Below are 7,500 nucleotides of genomic sequence, written 5' to 3'. Positions count from 1 at the left end.
CGGGATTGAATTAATAATGTAATACATTAAAAATTAATCCCATTATTAATACAGTTAAGTTAATTTCGCCATTAGGTTTAATATAACCCAATGACTTGCACATATGTTAGACTCCTTGGTCCGTGTTTCAAGACGGGTCCCGTAGGTATCCTGAATCTTTCGCATTGTTAATCATATAAATGCATACAATTAATATTAAAATCAATGATAATAATATTATTGTAAAATTGAAAAGAATTTTAGCATTATATATAATAAAATCTATCAACACTTTATCAAATCATCAGTAATTATTCTATGTTAATAAGCTAAAAGCAAATTAATTTGAATAAACTTAAAAACCAATGATCTTTTGATAAATATTTTATTATGTTAATAGATTACAATGTCCTTATATGAAAAAAATGCACACTATTACTATAATATTTAAAATTAAATACTACAGTTATAATGATGAATTTTTCATAATGGATATTCAGGTTCATCGGGCTTAACCTCTAAGCAGTTTCACGTACTATTTAACTCTCTATTCAGAGTTCTTTTCAACTTTCCCTCACGGTACTTGTTTACTATCGGTCTCATGGTTATATTTAGTTATAGATGGAGTTTACCACCCACTTAGTGCTGCACTATCAAGCAACACGACTCTTTGGAAATATCTTTCTAGTAATCATTAACGTTATACGGGCCTGGCACCCTCTATGGGTAAATGGCCTCATTTAAGAAGGACTTAAATCGTTAATTTCTCATACTAGATATTAAGATATTCCATACACTGCATCTCACATTTGCCATATAGACAAAGTGACTTAGTGCTGAACTATTTTCTTTTCGCTCGCCGCTACTAAGAAAATCCTTGTTAGTTTATTTCCTCCCCTCATTAATATGCTTAAATTCAGGGGGTAGTCCCATATGAGTTGAGGTTGTATAAAATATATTTTAGATTGATTTGTTTATTTTTATTTAATTTTTTTGCTATTTGCTATTTTAAAGAAATATATTTTTATATCTTGATTACTCAATATTATTCAATCTTTTCATCCCTTTTTAAAATTCATAATATAATAATTAATAAAATTAACAACATTATTCCTCCACATATCATATATTTTTTTTTATTATAAATTTTTCTCAATACAATAGAGTGAATTAATTCTAGAATAAAAATTTATTTTATGCTAGACATTCCTCTTATGTATTATTTAATATAATTTAAATAATGTTGAAAATTTTTTCTTTTACGGGAATACTAAGATTCTCATTTATCATAAATTTTCGTTCAAATATGAGGTATTCAAGAATATATTTTCTATATTTCTTTTTATGCTATTAATATTATGGATTGAAAAATACAATCCAATAATATGCCATATGCTTAAATTCTATTAATTGACTAAAAGAATAAGCAACTAATTTAGCATAGTCTTACAACCCTCAACCATATGTAGTCCAAGCAGCACTTTAAAATTAATTAAAGTACATAACAGCATGGACCGCAATATGCGTTCAAAATGTCGATGTTCATGTGTCCTGCAGTTCACACGATGACGCACAGTTTGCTGCGTTCTTCATCGACCCATGAGCCGAGTGATCCACCGCTTAGAGTGATAATGTTTTTGTATTTTTTTAATTCAAAGTCAAAGAATTTTAATTTATTGAAAGTATTAATAATTAATCAATAATAAATTTTTAATACAAAAGTTTAAAACATCTTTCAATAAATTGTAATTTTAAACCCAAACATTTGCAGCTGCGCATGTCTTAGGTCAACAAAAACAGTAATACCTTTTATATATTATTTTCTTCTCTATTTGTGCGTTTTCTTTTTTTAAATTTTTCAACATGTTTTTAATCACAAATAGAAAATACCATAAAAAAAAGGTATTACACACGTTAATGTGAACAAGTTAACTTATCATTTATAATATTTTATATAAATATCACAATTAAATATTATTTTCTATATAAATAATAAGTACAGCTATATGTTTAAAGGTTATTTTATTGCGTTCAAATACAATGTATGCGAAGTTCACAATATAATATATATTGTCATAATGCATTACAAGGAGTTAAAAAAAAAAAAAAAAAACAGAAAAACATTCAAAACATTGTATAATTCAAAACATTTGGAATGAAAAGAACAAAAAGAAAACTTTTTTTTCTTTTTTATTCTTTTTTTTTATTTTGTTTTTATATAATTATTTTTTTTTTCTTTTCGGATAGGAACACAATAATGATCCTTCCGCAGGTTCACCTACGGAAACCTTGTTACGACTTTTACTTCCTCTAAATAATCAAGTTCGGTCAACTTTTGCGAAACAACCGTGAAACACAAGGCGTCACAGTGATCACGTCCGGAGACCTCACTAAATAATTCAATCGGTAGTAGCGACGGGCGGTGTGTACAAAGGGCAGGGACGTAATCAATGCGAGTTAATGACTCACACTTACTGGGAATTCCAAGTTCATGTGAACAGTTTCAGTTCACAATCCCAAGCATGAAAGTGGTTCAGCGGTTTACCCGGACCTCTCGGTCTAGGAAATACACGTTGATACTTTCATTGTAGCGCGCGTGCAGCCCAGGACATCTAAGGGCATCACAGACCTGTTATTGCTCAATCTCGTTACTGCTAGACGCAATTTGTCCATTTAAGAAGCTAGTGTCCTTATAATGGGACAAACCAACAGGTACGACTCCACTTATATAAACACATTCAAACACTTGTACATTCAAGATGAACGCATGAATGAAGGCTATATAAGCTTCAACACCATAATCCTGAAAGCATCTATTTAATATATTTGAGTCTCGTTCGTTATCGGAATTAACCAGACAAATCACTCCACGAACTAAGAACGGCCATGCACCACCACCCATAGATTCGAGAAAGAGCTATCAATCTGTCTTACACGCTTATGTTCGGACCTGGTAAGTTTTCCCGTGTTGAGTCAAATTAAGCCGCAGGCTCCACTCCTGGTGGTGCCCTTCCGTCAATTCCTTTAAGTTTCAGCTTTGCAACCATACTTCCCCCGGAGCCCAAAAGCTTTGGTTTCCCGGGAAGCGACTGAGAGAGCCATAGTAGTAGCTACACCCAATTGCTAGCTGGCATCGTTTATGGTTAGAACTAGGGCGGTATCTGATCGCCTTCGAACCTCTAACTTTCGTTCTTGATTAATGAAAACATCTTTGGCAAATGCTTTCGCTTAAGTTAGTCTTACGACGGTCCAAGAATTTCACCTCTCGCGTCGTAATACTAATGCCCCCAAACTGCTTCTATTAATCATTACCTCTTGATCTAAAAACCAATGAAAGTAGAACAGAGGTCTTATTTCATTATTCCATGCACAAAATATTCAGGCATTTGGAGCCTGCTTTAAGCACTCTAATTTGTTCAAAGTAATTGTACCGGCCCACAACAACACTCGATGAAGAGCACTGAAGCAGGTTTAAATAGGAGGAATATATAAAAAATACATTGTATTAATTATATATAAGAACTCCACCGGTAATACGCTTACATACATAAGGTAATGTACATACCACAATTATAGTTGTACTACCCGTATGAAGCACAAATTCAACTACGAACGTTTTAACCGCAACAACTTTAATATACGCTATTGGAGCTGGAATTACCGCGGCTGCTGGCACCAGACTTGCCCTCCAATAGGTCCTTGTTAAAGGATTTAAAGTGTACTCATTCCAATTACAGGGCCTCGGATATGAGTCCTGTATTGTTATTTTTCGTCACTACCTCCCCGAACTGGGAGTGGGTAATTTACGCGCCTGCTGCCTTCCTTAGATGTGGTAGCCGTTTCTCAGGCTCCCTCTCCGGAATCGAACCCTGATTCCCCGTTACCCGTTGCAACCATGGTAGTCCTAGATACTACCATCAAAAGTTGATAGGGCAGACATTTGAAAGATCTGTCGTCGGTACGAGACCATACGATCTGCAAGTTATCTAGAGTTCAACCAATATAACGATCGAATAATCGCTTGGTTTTAGCCTAATAAAAGCACACGTTCCAAAAGGTCCGTGTTTATTTTGCATGTATTAGCTCTAGAATTACCACAGTTATCCAAGTAACTGTTAACGATCTATGGAACCATAACTGATATAATGAGCCTTTTGCGGTTTCACTTTTAATTTGTTTGTACTTAGACATGCATGGCTTAATCTTTGAGACAAGCATATAACTACTGGCAGGATCAACCAGAATAATATATATTTCTTTTTTATATAATATTTTTTATATTATATAAAAGTTTAAAATGATATTTTCTTATTTGAAAATTATACACAAATACACAAAACATAAAACATAAAAACATTTACAATATACACAACAATTTTTCTATGTTTCTTTCTTTATTATATTTTTTTTCATTATATTTCATTTCTATTGTGTGATTTTGTAATGGATTTTTTTAATTTTTGTTTTGGTATCGTGAAAAGAATTTTCGTTCTCTATACATATTATTATTTAATTATTATGTAAGAACGATATTTCTTCTTATATTGGCAAAATTTTCAAATAATATCATTCTATACATTTTACTTTATTTCAATGCATATAGTAATATATATACCTTTTTTTAAGAGTATATACATTTTTTTCTTGATTTGAAATTAATAATTTCAAATTCTATTATATTTATTTCAATAATAAATATATGATATAAAGTATTTTCGGGTGCAACACATTAATATTTTATTTTATTTAAAAACCATCCTTTTACACATATATTTTATGAGTAAATATTAGAATAGCTCACAAATAAAACTAAAATATTGTTTAATATTTATTTCTACAATATGTTAGTATAGAATAATAGATTTTTATTTTTTTGTATAAAACAAAATCTATTTCTATTTAAACTAACTGTAGGAAACCAGGAATAAAAAACGCTCATTATATACAATATGTTAGTACAGAATATAGAGTTTTGTATAAAACAAAATCTATTTCTATTTAAACTAACTGTATAAAAACCAGGAATAAAAAACGCTCATAATATACAATATGTTAGTACAGAATATAGAGTTTTGTATAAAACAAAATCTATTTCTATTTAAACTAACTGTATAAAAACCAGGAATAAAAAACGCTCATTATATACAATATGTTAGTACAGAATATAGAGTTTTGTATAAAACAAAATCTATTTCTATTTAAACTAACTGTATAAAAACCAGGAATAAAAAACGCTCATTATATACAATATGTTAGTACAGAATATAGAGTTTTGTATAAAACAAAATCTATTTCTATTTAAACTAACTGTATAAAAACCAGGAATAAAAAACGCTCATTATATACAATATGTTAGTACAGAATATAGAGTTTTGTATAAAACAAAATCTATTTCTATTTAAACTAACTGTACAAAAACCAGGAATAAAAAACGCTCATTATATACAATATGTTAGTACAGAATATAGAGCTTTGTATAAAACAAAATCTATTTCTATTTAAACTAACTGTATAAAAACCAGGAATAAAAAACGCTATTATATACAATATGTTAGTACAGAATATAGAGTTTTGTATAAAACAAAATCTATTTCTATTTAAACTAACTGTATAAAAACCAGGAATAAAAAAACGCTCATTATATACAATATGTTAGTACAGAATATAGAGTTTTGTATAAAACAAAATCTATTTCTATTTAAACTAACTGTATAAAAACCAGGAATAAAAAGGCACACAAAATCAACTTTCATTTTCATATTTACTTAAAAATACATATAAAGTAAAAAATATTTCCATATAAATACTAAGTAAATAAAGTCATACAAGTATGAAAATTTTCATACAAGTACTAAATACATAAATCATATAAGTATAGTAATATTCATACTTATAAGTATTTAAAAACAACTTCTTACTAATAAACTAACATAAGGAATTCAAATATATAAAAGTATAATACATTTCCTAGCAGTAAAAAATTTTCATATAAGTACTAAATGTATAAAGTCTATGAAGTAATAAATTTTCATATAAGTACTATTTCAATATATGTCAATTTGAGCAGATTTGTGCAAATTTGTTATAAATGTTCTCTCCCATGTTGACGTTACCAACCCGAAAATATATGGAAAAATTCTTTTAACCTATTTAAAATTTAAAAACTCATATATACGTGGGTAATTTATATCATTTTCAAATATCGTCATGGTCATAATACAACTAATAACATCAAAAGTATTTTTACAATCGATTTTTTTTTTAAATTTTTAACTTGTATGACTTCATATTTAATACTTATATGAAAATTTATTACTTCATAGACTTTATACATTTAATACTTATATGAAAATTTATTACTTCATAGACTTTATACATTTAATACTTATATGAAAATTCATTACTTCATAGACTTTATATTTTTTATACTTATATAAAAATTTATTACTTCATAGACTTTATATTTTACTTCATAGACTTTATACATTTAATACTTATATGAAAATTTATTACTTCATAGACTTTATATATTTACTACTTATATGAAAATTTATTACTTCATAGACTTTATACATTTAGTACTTATATGAAAATTTATTACTTCATAGACTTTATATTTTTTATACTTATATAAAAATTTATTACTTCATAGACTTTATATTTTACTTCATAGACTTTATACATTTAATACTTATATGAAAATTTATTACTTCATAGACTTTATATATTTACTACTTATATGAAAATGTATTACTTCATAGACTTTATACATTTAGTACTTATATGAAAATTTATTACTTCATAGACTTTATACAATTAATACTTATATGAAAATTTATTACTTCATAGACTTTATACAATTAATACTTATATGAAAATTTATTACTTCATAGACTTTATATTTTTTATACTTATATAAAAATTTATTACTTCATAGACTTTATACATTTAGTACTTATATGAAAATTTATTACTTCATAGACTTTATATATTTACTACTTATATGAAAATTTATTACTTCATAGACTTTATACATTTAGTACTTATATGAAAATTTATTACTTCATAGACTTTATACAATTAATACTTATATGAAAATTTATTACTTCATAGACTTTATACAATTAATACTTATATGAAAATTTATTACTTCATAGACTTTATATATTTACTACTTATATGAAAATTTATTACTTCATAGACTTTATACATTTAGTACTTATATGAAAATTTATTACTTCATAGACTTTATACAATTAATACTTATATGAAAATTTATTACTTCATAGACTTTATATTTTTTATACTTATATAAAAATTTATTACTTCATAGACTTTATATTTTACTTCATAGACTTTATACATTTAATACTTATATGAAAATTTATTACTTCATAGACTTTATATTTTTTATACTTATATAAAAATTTATTACTTCATAGACTTTATATTTTACTTCATAGACTTTATACATTTAATACTTATATGAAAATTTATTACTTCATAGACTTTATATATTTA

The 7,500-nt window shown here is 26.9% G+C and overlaps 3 non-coding genes across 3 annotated transcripts in view; all 3 read right to left on the bottom strand.

The window, feature by feature from the left end:
* LOC138858445 (large subunit ribosomal RNA) overlaps positions 1-926 on the bottom strand; it is a 3,976-nt gene extending 3,050 nt beyond the window's left edge. The window contains exon 1 of the ribosomal RNA XR_011397580.1: positions 1-926. This exon is cut by the window's left edge and continues 3,050 nt beyond it. This is a non-coding gene — a ribosomal RNA (large subunit ribosomal RNA).
* Positions 927-1,428: 502 nt separating this feature from the next.
* LOC138858490 (5.8S ribosomal RNA) lies at positions 1,429-1,607 on the bottom strand. The gene has a single exon (XR_011397589.1). It is a non-coding gene; the product is annotated as a 5.8S ribosomal RNA (ribosomal RNA).
* Positions 1,608-2,234: 627 nt separating this feature from the next.
* LOC138858360 (small subunit ribosomal RNA) lies at positions 2,235-4,224 on the bottom strand. The gene has a single exon (XR_011397494.1). It is a non-coding gene; the product is annotated as a small subunit ribosomal RNA (ribosomal RNA).
* Positions 4,225-7,500: the final 3,276 nt, after the last annotated feature.

Source organism: Bactrocera oleae, unplaced genomic scaffold (genome assembly GCF_042242935.1).
Source record: "Bactrocera oleae isolate idBacOlea1 unplaced genomic scaffold, idBacOlea1 ctg00000009.1, whole genome shotgun sequence".
In the NCBI taxonomy this organism is placed as follows: domain Eukaryota; kingdom Metazoa; phylum Arthropoda; class Insecta; order Diptera; family Tephritidae; genus Bactrocera; species Bactrocera oleae.
This window is presented reverse-complemented; position numbering and strand designations above follow the sequence as displayed.